The 13,246-nt window shown below is 46.8% G+C and overlaps 1 pseudogene; it reads left to right on the top strand.

Moving 5' to 3' along the window:
- Positions 1-10,316: 10,316 nt before the first annotated feature.
- LOC133762085 (neugrin-like) lies at positions 10,317-12,555 on the top strand (annotated as a pseudogene).
- Positions 12,556-13,246: the final 691 nt, after the last annotated feature.

The raw sequence follows: 13,246 nt of genomic DNA, 5'->3' as shown, positions 1-13,246 counted from the left end.
CTATCAAGAGAAGATGATAGCTGCCTCTGGATCCCGTGGCACAGCACCCTCTTGCTGCAGAAGCCATCAACAGCATCACTCCCATGTCCCATCCCATTCCTATTTCCCACATCTCTCCACAAGTGCCTTAGCAGCCACATAGGTCTACTCATGGTCCTTGAGGGAAAGCCTTGACTTGTCCTACTCCTGGGTTCTGTTATGCCTGAACTGCTCCTTCAACTACATATTCCTGCCATTCATCGTCTGAGACATCCTTCAAGGTCATGACTAAATTCCACCTCTCACAACATTCACCTACAACAAAGCTCCTATTTTTGTACTCAAGGGCTTTCTTAACTCCATTCAATAGAAATACAAACACAAGTAAAGGATGCAAAGAAAATGAAGATTGTGAGAATATTTGTTTACCACTGCCTTGCAAGGTGACTCTCAGGAAAGCCACAACAACCTTCCTATTATTCACACCACCACTTGCACGCTGACACAATATTTGAATTTTCAATGGAAGATTGAAAGGAATGGACTACAGTACAGGGAATGGTGTGTGAGTCATCAAGCAAAGCCATGGCAGATGGATATGTGGGAAGTGTGAGCAGTCCCCACTGAGCCCCAGGATGTTAGTTATCCTCACGCACTTCAAGGTATGAGATGGAGGTGCCCTTCACACAAGAAGCAAGAACTTGCTACCAAAGGAAGCCTGTGTTTTGAAAGAAGCAAAGTGGACGGGGCACCTACTTCTGCTGCAGTGAGGCTTGCATTCTGCAGCCAGCCCTCAAAGCAAGACAGAGCATGGGATCTGAAGGCTGCTGGAGAAATGGTCAAGCCACTAAACAAGCTTGTCTTCAAGCTCACCCTCACAATCTCACCCCAGTTTGTTTCTTTTGAATGTTTAGGGTGGGAGGGCCTCTGCATATTATGCATCCAACTTTTCTATTACCAAATTTGTTTTGACTTCCTTTGTTTTGCTTTGGTGGGGGATAATCTTATGAAAAATACTAAGGACTCAAGGTCAACTGAATTTGTCCACACCTAAATAAGAAAAGAATATGTCCTAGTAGCAGGATGAAGCAGAACCCTGAAAGAGTGAGAGAGAAAGAGAGCGGAAGAACACGCAGAGGGAAGAGCAAGAGGAGAGGGGATGGAAGTGTGTCCAAAGGAAACCCTGGATGAACCCCCAAAGGAATGCTACACCACATTTCAGCCTCTGGGTGGCTTCTGCTTGGCCATAATGGAGAAAGGATGCTTCTGACAATGGACCAATCCAAAGCCAGGTGGCAGCATATTAATGCATAAAGAAAGCAGGCTTCCCTGAAGACTAAAACCTGCTTTCATTGTTAGGTAGCATTCTAGAGGATCTTTGACAGTATGAGGAGAAGAAATGAGTGAGGGGTTAGGGCAGAATCCCTCTGAGACCACCCAGAGGAAGGGAATGAAGAAGGTGACAACAAGGTCAGAGCTGGGTGGCTCGAAGCCCAGAGGAGTGTCCTGGGGGAACAGACAGGAAAGTACCTCCTCAGTGGGGGTGGGGGGAATGGAGAGGAGCTGGCAAGGGGAAGCTAAGGCAGAGCAGCCAGGGTCACCATCCTACAGGCAAGACCGCTAGCTCCGCCTAGCGCTGTGTTCAGATACACAAAGACACGCAGAGATCTCTTTTCTGACGCTGTCTCTATCCATTTGACAGTGGCTGTCACCATTTGGTTGCTTAGTTGTATTTAATTTGCTTCTTCAGCCAAAGTATCATCCTCCACCTTTAGGAGCCTTAGAATGTGAAGGAGAGAAGAAAACACCTTGAGTGGATACACAAAAGGGCTCCTTGAAAGTCTTCTCCCTGGAAAGTCCTTTCTGGACATAGCTACTTGCACAAATTGCTGGATGGGAGATGCTGGAGTTGTTTAGCACACACTCACATTACATTATTTCAGATGTAGCTCTTTTTCCTCTTTCCTTTAGGAATGAAATGACAAATTCTTCCCTGGTGGCAGCAAGAAAATTAAAAGTACAGCCCATCTGTACTCTTGCCTCAAATGGAAAAAAAAAAAAGAAATCCCATTTTGAATGAATTTCTGCCATCAACTCAAGCACAGCAACAGATGTGAAAAAGCCCCTGTGAGACACAACACAACAATCCCAAGTCCCAATAACAATAATCAATACTGGCTTTGGTGCCAAACAACACAAGTGCCTCTGGAATACTCTGGGGTGTGCCAAAAATTGTACCTGGAAGACAGCAGCTGCTGACAAGGTAGCCCACCTAGTGGAAGATTACCTGGGAAGTTCTTCCATTTCCACAGCAGAACTGAGGGAGAACAGGTGAGGAGAAGTCCATAAGAGTGGCATGGGGCACCAAAGAGGAAGACAAAGCAGAGGGCACAGCTTGAGAGTTTACACACTTATATCTGACAAATGATCCTTGGCCATGAAACCAGGACATTCAGTAGTTTTAAAATGTCCTGAGGCCAAGGAGTGCATGTAATTTGTTGTTATCACTTAACAGAAATACTACCAGATGCATTCTGCAAAGGTAAACAGATGTTCAGCTGTGGTATAGGAGCCAAGACAAACATGGAAACCAAGAAGAGCCAAGATAAGCAAGAGCCAGTTAACGTGATGTTGGGGTGGTTTAGGGGGATGTGGCTGAATTTTCATCGTTGCTATAGAGTGTTCAAAGAGATTGTGAAATGGGTGTTAGGTACCCCTCTATGATTTGCTGTGTGAGCACAGCATGTACATTCTCTGCACCTAGCTATCAGTCTAAATTCAGTTACAAAGGCCAGATGGCACATTTCCAGGCAGACAGGAAAGATATTTACCCATGTGCAAGTCTACATGGACACACATACAGACACTTGCTTGGTGCCCAACGCAAACACTAAGTCCCATTTCTACAGTGCAGGCTCACCCACGACCATTCACTTCCCCTGCATAACTCCTCCCTGAATTGCAGCCCAGCCCCATCACACAGCCGGCCCTTAGCTTTGCTGTCCCTAGGTACTTTCTGAGCCTCCCTCTCTGGGAAGTCTCCAGAAAATTCTAAGGAAGCAGATGATATGACTCCAGATCCTCTTTGATGAGGGCTGGGTGCTAACTCACAACAACTGCTGTGCTCACCCAGTGGTGTGCCCAGATGCCATGCAGCTCCTGAGAAAAGACTTCACTGATGATTCTTCTCTGGTCTTTAACTCTCTTTTTAAAAAATGCTATGTTTTGAATGCTAACAAATAAAATCGTACATGAGGGGACTTCAAAAAGTTCATAGAAAATCAACAACCCACAAGTAGAAACACATGCACAAAGTTCATTTTAAACAGTGGTGATGGTACCAGCCTGTCCCATGGCCTCCATTTATACAAGCTTGCAAAGTAAAGAAAATAAAAAGGAAAATAAAAGACACTGCTTCCAAGAGCCTTCAAACTGAACATCACAATTCATGGACAAAAGCTATTCATTCCCCAGAGCAGTAGCAAGATAGTGGAGGAAGTATGTATTTCTTCAAAGTTTGATCCAACTGTGTTTTCCTGTACATGGTCTCATGGTATTCTCCAAATACCAAACTTTAGGTTTGGTCAATTAGAATATAATTTTGGCTAATAAAATAGTCTTCAATATTTGGTGGAAGCTTTGAATGACTATGAAAATGGTTTGGAGAGGATAAACATATATGGGTATTATAAACTATACCCATATCATTACAACAGGTTGCTTTAGACTATAACAGTTGAATTGTATCTTTATTGTTCTCAGCACAGATGTTTAATGCCTTGATCCCTTCATTTTTAGCTTGCTTTTTGGCAGATATAATATTCAACTATGACACTTTCAGTGATAAGATGGTCAGTTACTCTCAAACCATATCAGTTGTCCTAACTTCCACACTTTCTTGAAGCATCAGGAAAAATATAACTCTGTGTATGTGTGTGTATTTGCATGAATATTTAACTGACCAGTCATAGGGCAGCACTGTGAGAAAGGACTATGACTACGAACACAAAGTGTCTTAAATAACCAGGCCATCAGAGTTTTCCTCAGTAGCCACCCATACCATGCCCCAGCATGGGATCCAGACAAACGAATGATCTCAGCCTGTTTCCCAGGCAACTGTCTCCACGGACAATGTTTTCATGACTAATTCTTCTTGCTCTTGGGATTAAATTCTAACACCCTCTCTTTTGACCAAGGTGCAATGAGTTCTCAGCCTAACCAACCTAGGAAGGGGCTTGCTGTAATTTCTAACAGACCAGCCATCTTCTGAGGGCTCATGAGCAGGTTTGTTCTTGGAACACAGCCTAGATTTGGAGACTTTTGGTCTAAACCAGAGAAACATAGAAAACATTTTATGGAATAACTGGAGCTCAAATCCATGTTGCTAACCTCAAATGATTAGTTTCCATATAGAAAACAAAAATAAAGATGAGGACAAGATAAAGTTGATTCCCCAGACCACTCTGCTACATGAATCATCACAACCAAGTAACCAGGATATTTCCGTCCACAATACCTCAAGATGGACTCAAATGACATTAAAATAAATTGTATTTCCCCATTTTTAATGGCACAAAGTTCACTTGAGTTAAGCAAATGACGTCACACAGGGGGTGAGTAGGGGAGAGAAACCAGCAACATTTAGCTACGTATAACCATGGGTGAGTGCTTTCAAATATGATATTTTGGACCTATAAAACAGTTTAACCATAACGGAATCCACAAATGTCAAGATCAAGGTCCAGTGAAACAACTATAAGTTTCCCAAATCCTGTGCCAGGATAATTTGTTACTAAAGCAAATTATTCCTGCTATTAAATATATACATATATTTTTAAGTATAAACCCTAATTAATCCACACAGAGCCCAGTACAGAGAAACATAATAAACATTTGCCTTTTACAGCAGGCATGATGAAGGAAACTACAGGGAAGCAAAATAGTTTTTGGAGCAAATCACTGGCAAACCAGAATTTCAAATGAAAAATTTGTCTCCTATCTCTGAGCTCAAGCTGTGCTTCTCTGTATGGGTGAGAAAGTGTCACAGAGATAAGAAAGGGGCCAAATAGAAATCACTACACAGAATGCTTCTTGGTATTTGGGCACAGACATCAGATGCTGCCTCTTGGCATCTTTCTTTCCTGGAAATGGTAAATGACCCTGTCCAGGATGGGTATGATAAGTAACAAACACTAGCCAACAGGTGAAAGGCCCAGTTGTTGCACCTTGCTTTCTGTCAGGCCAGTTTCAAGTTTCTTCAGGGCCATTGCTCAACACAAGGGTGCACTTACATCTCAGGGCTTGTCAAAGCACCATCTATTGGGCCGGCGCCGTGGCTCAGTAGGCTAATCCTCCACCTTGCGGCGCCGGCACACCTGGTTCTAGTCCCGGTCGGGGCACCGATCCTGTCCCGGTTGCCCCTCTTCCAGGCCAGCTCTCTGCTGTGGCCAGGGAGTGCAGTGGAGGATGGCCAAAGTGTTTGGGCCCTGCACCCCATGGGAGACCAGGATAAGCACCTGGCTCCTGCCATCGGAACAGTGCGGTGCGCCAGCCACAGCGCGCCTACCACGGCGGCCATTGGAGGGTGAACCAATGGCAAAAGGAAGACCTTTCTCTCTGTCTCCCTCTACTGTCCACTCTGCCTGTCAAAAAAAAAAAAAAAGCACCATCTATGGTCAGCAACAGCAACTGCACGCTCTGCAATTCTGAGAGCTTGAGCCAACCACTCTGCTAGGTGCTCAGTATATAAAGGTCAGTGCCATCTTCCCTTATGGTCCAGTTCAGGAAGATGCAAGACAACCTGACCCTTCGTTTTGGAAACCCATACCTGAATGTTCTCCCTGCTCACCACTTGGTTGCAGAATGGCCCGCTGTTGAAATGACAACCTCTTAACCTTCAGGGAGGCTTCCAAAAGAAGTATCATGCAGACTGAAAGTGCATGACACACGTGTGTTTTCCATTTTCTAATAGTCACATTAAAAAATGTTTTTAAAACATGTGAAACATATTTTAATAATGTGCATCATTTAAGCCAATCACTCTCAATATCACTGATATGTAATCAATAGGAATAGTTTTTAAATTAGTGAGATATTTTACTTTTCTCACACCACATCTTTATAATATGTGAACTCTGTACTGAACAGCACATCTCAGTTTGGAACAGCCACGTTTCAAGGGATAAGCAGCCACACGCAGCTGGTGGGTGCAATATTGGATGGTGCTGCTCTAAACTCTGGTCTGGCCTCTGTGCTCCTACTAAAGGGGAACTCAAAGTATCCACTCATACAAGAACTCAATGTATCTGTTTCCTTTTTTATTTATTTATTTTTTTTTTGACAGGCAGAGTTAGACAGTGAGAGAGAGAGAGACAGAGAGAAAGGTCTTCCTTCCATTGGTTCACCCCCCAAATGGCTGCCATGGCCAGCGCGCTATGCCGATCTGAAGTCAGGAGCCAGGTGCTTCCTCCTGGTCTCCCATGCGGGTGCAGGGCCCAAGCACTTGGGCCATCCTCCACTGCCCTCCCGGGTCACAGCAGAGAGCTGGACTGGAAGAGGGGCAACCAGGACAGAACTGGCACCCAACCAGGACTAGAACCCGGGGTGCCGGCGCCGCAGGTGGAGGATTAGGCTAGTGAGCTGCTTTTACTGTTATAACAAATTAGCACAAACAGTGCCTTAACTCTCATAAATTTTATTACGTTACATTTATGATTAATGGAGGTCAGACATGGGTCTCATTGGGCTAAAATGAAAGTGTCCTCAGGGCTCCCTCCCATTCTGGGAGAATCCATTTCCTTGCCTTTTCCAGTTTCTAGAAGTTTCCTGTACTCCAAGGGGCTCTTAGCTCTCTTCCTCCATTTTCAAAGCCAACGAAGTCACCATTCTCTGACCTGCTCTGTGATTACATCTTCCTCTGGTCAGAGCTGGGGCAGGTTCTTCCAGTTTAAGGAGATTAGATTGGGTGTGCCTGGATGATCTCAGATACTTTCCTCTCTCAAGGTCCTTAACTTTATCAACTTTATCACTTCTGAAAAGTCCTTTATGCTACGTAAAGTAACAACATATTTTCAGCTCCAGGGACCAGGACCTGGGCATGTTTAGGAGCCTTTTATTCTGCCTGCTGCTGGTTTCAAGTTTTGTTTTGTTCTGATTACAAAGAGAGTAAACATTTGAAACGGGGGGTGCTTGGAGAACCCGCTAGTTACAATGGAGAGGCACTGCCTTTTCCCCTCCGTCTCATTTAGAAGGAGCAAAGATTTCCTTCCTTGAATAAGAAAGGTAGAATCATTTTCAGGAAGTACTTCATGGATTTTTTTTTCTCTAGCATGTTACTGACCATCATTCAAAAATTACTTTAATGCTTCTACATAGAAGACATGTATCAATCCCATAAAACAACGACAACCAAATAGAGAAAAACCATGGCATAGTGAGGACTCTTTTTCAAAGGTAAGGGTTTTTATTATTATAATTTTATGTTTAAACCTTTTACCATGTCAGAAGCACACCAAGAACATGACAGCCTTCGCAAAAGGATGTTCCTACTGAGGAGGCATAGCCTAAGAGTTCAAATAAAGCAAAAAAAAAACAAAAACAAAAAAACCCACAAAACTCTTGAGAAAAATTAAAATCATTAGTACATGGAACCAGAGGTCAACACGGAAACATAGACAAAGATCAATATATTGGAGATTTTCTTAGGGAAACAATTTTTAAAGAGTGAAATATTTTGAAGCAGTTCTGTTATCCACACACATAAACTTATCTTCCAATGCAAGGTTATTACTTCGACAGTGCCCTGCTGCAAACACATGCTGTCTGTCACCTGGATACGCCCTTGGCCCCTTTCTGAAGCATATCACAAAACCAAAACTGTCAGGACAGGAAGGAACTTCCCACCACACTGTCCAGCTTACTCACCTTACAGGAGGGACAGGACATGCTGACAGTCAGGAGACTGGCTCCCAGTCCTACAGGTAACTGCAGCCAGGCCCTACACATCAAACTCTCAGGACTGTTTTTCCCACTGGCCTGGTGGGGAGGGGTACGACTCTCCTAGCCATCCATCCGTCCCTCTGTCCATCCAACAAATAGTTGCTGAGTATCTCCTAACTGCCAGACATGGCCCCATGGCAGAGACCAATACTAGCAAAATCCCAGCTCTCACGGACTTTACTCTCTTGAGGGTGAAGCAATAACAAAGATCTTTGAATGTCAGGTGGTAGACAGGCCAGGAAGGAAAATCAGGCAGCAGTGTCCAAGGGACACTGAGTAAAGGAAGGTTCCTGCTAGTGGGTCCCAGGTGTTAGGGAAGACCTCGAGGATAAAGTGACATGTTGAATGGAGAGTGAATTCTGGAGTCAGATTAATACTACTCGAGTACTCTTAATCTTAATGGTGCAGGCATAATGGGATGGTAATGCTGGACCCAATGAAAATTTCAAAAAGGCTACTGAGGGGTGGCTATGGATGTGTGTGAAGGGGAAGCAGGTGGGAATGGGTAAAATAGGAAGCAGGTGTTCTCAACAGGGGAGGCATGCTGGTAGTGACGGCTCACCTGAGCAGGATGTGGCCATCCTGGGAGCCCCTGTGAACTCACCTGTGCTGTAAGCCTGGCCCAGGGCCAGGTGGTGCCCATGAGGCCAGCACCATTCCCCCAACACACACACCCTACCACCACAGGAGAGCAGTGCTGATCTGAAAAGGAGGTTGCACCTGAGCAGAAGCGGCTTTTTGTTTGCAGCAACCAAAGAATTGAGAAAACCACCCAGATTCTGGCTAGGGAGGGAAGCGGAAGAACCTGCAAGAAAGGTGAAGCTAGGGGAGGAGCCAGAAGGTAAGAAAGTGAGCCAGGGTTCAAGCAGGCAGGCAGGCAGGCAGGCGGGCAGGCTTATCAAGCCCTGGGAAGGTTTTCACAAGTGTGAATCAGGCTTTAGGAGAGCGGTAGACTGTGCTGCTGTACCACCTGGAGGCTCAAAGAAACATTGCAGCCTAAGCACAGAGGTTGGTGTTTCTGGACAGGGTGCCTGGGCTTCTGTGGTCTCTTTCCAAAGTCTGCTTCTGTCTCTGGGCTGCACATAAGCACTTCTCTGGACTGAACCAGGGAACACCTGGAGAAGGCAGCCCCCAGGGTGGCCAGCCCACCCTGCAGCTCCAGGGACAGTCCAGCCTGGCTGTGGGGTGCAGGGTGCCACTGTCAAGGGCAACCTGCCACGATGGCCCCCTTAGCCCATCCAGAGTGCAGGCCCCTCAGCCCCTGGGTCTCACAAGCCAGCCTCTGAGCCCATAGGCTTCCTCCCACACTGGCCACCCCTCAGCTTTGTGCCTCTCCTACCCCCAGGTCAGAGGTATTTATTTGTTCTTGATGAAGGCTCTGGCTTTGAGCCTCGCCCTCCATCTCCTTCCCTCCTTCCCCTGAGACCTCCTCCTCCAATGCAGTGCCTGTGCAGGATAGCAGGTACCTCTGTGTTAGAACCACACGGTTGGAGTTGGGGTCTGGGATTTGCAAAGCTGAGCCTCTATGTCAGGAGTTGGGGTGGGAGTCCAGACGGAGGAATAAGGACTGAGAGGCTCAAAACAAGCAAAGATTCATCATTGCAAAGCTGCTCTTTCTCTACAAACTTTCAATTTTCATTTTATTGAAAGGCAGATAGAGAAAGATCTTCCTACTGGCTCACTCACCAAAGACCTGCAACAACCAGGGCTGGGCCAAGCCAAAGCCAGAAGTCTGGAATTCCATCCGCGTCCACACATGGGTGGCAGGGGTCCTGGCGTCTAAGCCATCAACTGTGGCCTCCCACGGTGTGCATTAGCAGGAAGTAGAATCAGTAGCGGAGGGTCGCAAACCCATGCACTCTGATATGGGAGGTGGGCGTATTAACCGCTTTGCTAAAAAGATGCCTATAGCTTGTTTTTGACTGACTGCCAGCAGCCAGCAGTCTCCGCCTCACCCCTGCCCACTCCAACTTTAAGAGACAGAACAGTTAAATAATGTGTCCTTTTCCCAGGAGGCAATCCAGGAAATAAAAGTTTTCTTTTTTTTTTTTAATAAACCATTTTCAGTTGTGCTTGAACAGTATTTCTCCTCAAAGCTCTTTTTTACTTTTGCAAAATTTCAGAAACCACCCAATTAGTACACCCAAAATTCCTCGAACAAAGCATGCTCTTCAATGATATATTGTATTTCATAATGGAAATTTTATTTACAAGAGTACTTCAAAACGTTCGCGGAAAATGAAATCCAAATCTGACACACATTTTTCCATGAACTTTTTGAAGCCCTCTGGCGCAGCATCCATTTGAAATAGTATAGAGATAAAAGAGCATATAAAAGTATGTGTACCGGTGCTGCCACGTCCCGGGCTGCTCGCAGAAGCTTGGTGTGCGTCGACAGGACGGCTATCTTGAGCCCGTTGCTGGGCCGGCATGTCCGCGCTGCCTTCTCTCGCTGTGGGTTCGCGACCCCGGGGATGTGGGCAGGGCCCCAGTGGGCCCCGAGCCAGACCCCGACTCCGACTGGGAGCCTGAGGGGCGGGAGCTGCAGGAGCCGGAGAGGCAGCAGCTCCTCCGCAGGCCCTCGGGCGTCCTGCCGTGGCGTTCGGGCGGCCCCTGTGTCGCCTTCCCTTGTCAAGGCGCAGGGGAGGTGAGTTCAGCTCCCTTGGGCCCACAGGTCTCCTTGCTCATGGTGTATTCCCCCATCTGTGTAGCGTTCGGCATGCTTGTGGGCAGCTGCTGTGCTAGGGGTTAGATTCCAGGGGCGGTGCACAGAGCGGCTCCACGCCGGGCACCCTCGCCCGGCGGCCTGGCAGACAGAAAGAGGCTGGGTGCCTTGTGATTCAGCCCGAGGCAGGCTCTTCAAAACCCATCTCGCTTCCACGCATGGCTTCTGCCATTGGTTTTCTCCCCCAGCACCCTGAAACTGACTTCGGACAGCTTAGATAATTTTAAATCCATGAGGGGGAAGCCTCACCTCCTTCGCTGTTGCTATGTTTATCTGTCAATCAGGGGACCCCCCCCAGGAAGTACCTCCTCTTACCTGGGACGTGGGGGTGGTACCACGTAAAGACTTCCGTTTTTCTAAGGCATAAACTACTAGGAAGAGCAGGTGATGTGCGTTCTTTCTCAACGTGGACTCAGGACCAGCACAGCGGGGTGTGACAGTCCCCTTTCCATGGCGCCATTCTCCCTTAATAAAGCCCTAATGGGCTTGTGTATTTTTGTCACTTTGTAAATAAAGTTTATCACACTGCATGCCGTGTTTGGACCTGTATTTATAATTCTTCTCCAAGTAAAAGGCAAGGGCCTGGAAAATTAATTTAGGCCCTAAGCTAGCCCATAACAAAAGGACAGAAAAAAGCAATCCGATTCCAGAAAATTTGGAGGCAAATAGAGGCACCTGGGGCCCCACCCAGAACCCTGACTGGGAAGCCACGGAGCAGATCCCACATAAGGAATTTGCAGAGACCTAATCACTCCCCAGATTGGCTGAGGCTTTGATGTAAGCACCGATGTGATCTGAAGGTTTTAAAAAGCAAATTTGACCAGCTCTCTGCTGTGGCTAGGGAGTGCAGTGGAGGATGGCCCAGGTCCTTGGGTCCTGCACCCCATGGGAGACCAGGAGAAGCACCTGGCTCCTGCCATCGGAACAGCGCGGTGCGCCGGCCGCAGCGCGCTACCGCGGCGGCCATTGGAGGGTGAACCAACGGCAAAAAGGAAGACCTTTCTCTCTGTCTCTCTCTCTCACTGTCCACTCTGCCTGTCAAAAAAAAAAAAAAAAAAAAAAAAAAAGATTTAAAAAAAAAAAAAAAAAAAAAAAAGCAAATTTGAGGCCGGCGCCGGGGCTCACTAGGCTAATCCTCTGCCTTGCGGCGCCGGCACACCGGGTTCTAGTCCCGGTGGGGACACCGATCCTGTCCCGGTTGCCCCTCTTCCAGGCCAGCTCTCTGCTATGGCCCGGGAAGGCAGTGGAGGATGGCCCAAGTCCTTGGGCTCTGCACCCCATGGGAGACCAGGAGAAGCACCTGGCTCCTGCCATCGGAACAGTGCGGTGCGCCGGCCGCAGCGCGCCTACCGCGGCGGCCATTGGAGGGTGAACCAACGGCAAAGGAAGACCTTTCTCTCTGTCTCTCTCTCTCACTGTCCACTCTGCCTGTCAAAAATAAAAATAAAAAAAATAAAAAAGCAAATTTGCACGCTCATTGGAACAGAAGTTGTAACAGGATCAAAAAAAAAAAATTAAAAAAAAAAATCCTTAAGAACGCTGGGCTTGCCCGTTCACTGCAGCGGCTCCAGGGCTCAGATGCAGGGAAGCCACTCGTCGCAGGCCACTCTGTGTCACGGTCTTTGCTGGTGCCAGGAGATGAAGCCTCATCGAAAGGTCAAGAGTACAGTTTTGAAAGCAAACATGCCTCGAACAGGGATACCAAGGAGAAAAAAGGAAGGAATCAAGGAATCCAGGGCCCGGAGAAGGAGGGCTCTGTGCCTGATGCTACAGCCTTGGGTCAGCAGAGAGAGCTACCAGTGTCCCCTACTTGTGACTGCATGGGTACCAGAGAAATGACAGTCAGTTGTTAAGTGATGAGAAGGCAGAGGGAGCAGGTGACCAGAACTTAAGCAGCAAAGTAGTGCAGAGGGGTTGGGGGTTCTTTGGCAGCAATGGGAACTTCCTGTGCAAAATTTGAGCAGGGCCTACCTTGTAGAAATGTCTTGTGAAACTCAGATGGGCCAGTGTATTTGGAACTGCCTGGTTTTCTGCATATGGATTAGCCATCTTGGGATAGAGGAAGTTGGAGGTGGCAAGAAGCTACTTGGGTAGATGGAAGCTTTCCTGGAGCACTGTTCCCAGTCTGAACCCTGTGAAGCTTTCATGCTCATCCTTCTTACTTGGGCTCTGTGTTGCAAACCAGTGTTGCATGTGTTAGGGAGTTTCCGTGATACTTGTACAGTATACATTTGGGAGGAAATGAAAAGTTTGCCTTCTAACCTCATTTCCTTGTTGATCAGTGAACACAGCCTGGTCAATTGGTTATTTCCTTATGTGTAGAAAAATAAAATGACATAGCAAAAAAAATAATAAAGAATATGTATAATTTGAAGAAAAAATAAACACCCAGGAGAACACAACTCATAAATCGAGTGTTACTAGGATCGCAGAAGCCTGTATGGTAGCCTGCCTCCCCTCCCCTACTGCTCTAGGTAATTCACTATCCTGCATGTTGTCATTCTCTGACACTTTTGCATTCATATGTATTCATAGTTACATTTA

Source organism: Lepus europaeus, chromosome 6, assembly GCF_033115175.1.
Source record: "Lepus europaeus isolate LE1 chromosome 6, mLepTim1.pri, whole genome shotgun sequence".
NCBI lineage: Eukaryota > Metazoa > Chordata > Mammalia > Lagomorpha > Leporidae > Lepus > Lepus europaeus.
The sequence above is the reverse complement of the archived record's forward strand: the minus strand, read 5'-3'. Positions and strand labels throughout refer to the sequence as shown.